This window comes from Galeopterus variegatus, unplaced genomic scaffold, assembly GCF_000696425.1.
Source record: "Galeopterus variegatus unplaced genomic scaffold, G_variegatus-3.0.2 Scaffold6171, whole genome shotgun sequence".
In the NCBI taxonomy this organism is placed as follows: domain Eukaryota; kingdom Metazoa; phylum Chordata; class Mammalia; order Dermoptera; family Cynocephalidae; genus Galeopterus; species Galeopterus variegatus.
Genome location: NW_007732282.1, coordinates 32,834 through 34,758, shown reverse-complemented (window position 1 = coordinate 34,758; position 1,925 = coordinate 32,834).

The window sequence follows — 1,925 nt, the reverse complement described above, 5'->3', positions numbered from 1 at the left end:
GTTGCCGGACAAAGAAAAAAAAAAAAAAAAAAAAAAAAAAAAGAAATCAAACTTGAAAAAAAAAAAAGGAGAGGAAAATTCTAAGTTGAAAAGAACGGAAGTATCTACCATATACTTGAGCTAAACATAAATGGTAACAAAACAAAATTATGGTCTTTTTCCCTCTCTATGGATTCAGAGGACCCCCAAACATCTTTTCTTAGGCAATGACATCCATTTCAGAGAAACACTTAAGACACCAGAGGGACTAGGCTAAACTTCCAGAAATATGACGGGAGAACTTTCAGAAATGGACATTTTTTAAAATATCTCTTTGGAAAAAACTAATAGAACATAACAATAAAGATCTTTCAATTCTAGCTTTGCACTACTAACTAAAATAAACCTTATGAATTGTTTTTCTAAATGAGTAAATCCCAAATTATGTTATTACCATGCTCAGTAATTTTATGAATTGTGAAGGCAAAGATAATTTCAAGGGAGAGGATTTTGTTACATTGCCTTCATATGTCTTTGCCGTTGCTTAAAATATGGAGCAAAACTCCATATTTTAAGAACATGAATGAATATGAATATAAAACTCCATAGAGTTTAAGAATTCCAGAATGTTTCTGAACTGGTAAGATCTACTTGGGGTAGATTTGCTGGTTTGGAAGAACACTTCTGCATATTGTCATTATCACAAGGAAATTCTAGAGAGTTTAACATGGTTCAAGAAAAAAAGAAAGAAAAGAAGAAACTTCTGGAAAAAATAATGATAATGAACTATATCACCCTGTAGTGAACAGTATTCACACATTCCTAATATAAGAGTTTTTGACTGTTTCCAACTTTTAGAATCTACTTATAGACAAAAAATGGAAGACTTTATTATTACAGAATAGAAGAAACTGGTACTAATTTTCACAAGGTAAAAAAAAATTCAGTGATGTGTTAGGTTCTAAAAGTATACTAGGTGCCATCATGATCAGGGGTTGATTGGTTAACCAAAAAAAACCTGGTTAAAATAGGGAATTATTTTTTATTAAAACACGTGATCTCTAGGGCTGGCCTGTGGCTCACTTGGGAGAGTGCGGTGCTGATAACACCAAGGCCATGGGTTCGGATCCCTATATAGGGATGGCCGGTTCGCTCACTGGCTGAGCGTGGTGCTGACAACACCAAGTCAAGGGTTAAGATCCCCTTACCGGTCATCTTTAAAAATATATAAATAAATAAATAAAATAAAAATACTTGATCTCCCCCACCTAGTGTATGTGGGTCTGCTAGTCTTGACTGTAGCGCTAAGGACTGTCCTTTTGAGGGTGGGTTTGTGATTAGAGCTTGATGTTGTCTTCTTCTGTAAGTCCTGCCTATAATGTATCATCTCAGTTCCAGCTTCAATTTCCTACAGGTGGAGGGAGAACTTAAAGCCATTCGTCATGCGATTCCATTGCAGAATCTTTCTAGATTTCTACAATTCATTCCTATTGTTTATAGTTGTCTTACTCCTAATTCAGTAGCATTTTTTAAAAGTAACCTGCCTTTATTGAGTCTTTCTAAAGCATACATCTTAATTTTCATAGAAACGATTCTCTTTTCATACATATTTTGTCAGTTTTACATATTAACCATGTAATTACAACAGCTGTTGAATCTGAAATAAACAGATTTGGAAACAAAAACAACTGGCTCTTGGTGTGTGGAGCAGACAGCAGTGCAGTGGCTGCCCGGGGCACTAGGGAGGCATGTTTTATGAAGTGAAGAGTGCTGGTCAATTTAGCAAGACAGTTTAGTGGAAGCCATTCAAAAGAGTTTCTATTGTCATTATATTAAGTAAAACTGTTAGGAAAAGGAGTCTTTTATTTTAATAAAAGGACTCACACATACAGACAAAAAGATAAATCCCTCCATTATGGAAAAAAATAGACAAAAATGAATAAGCA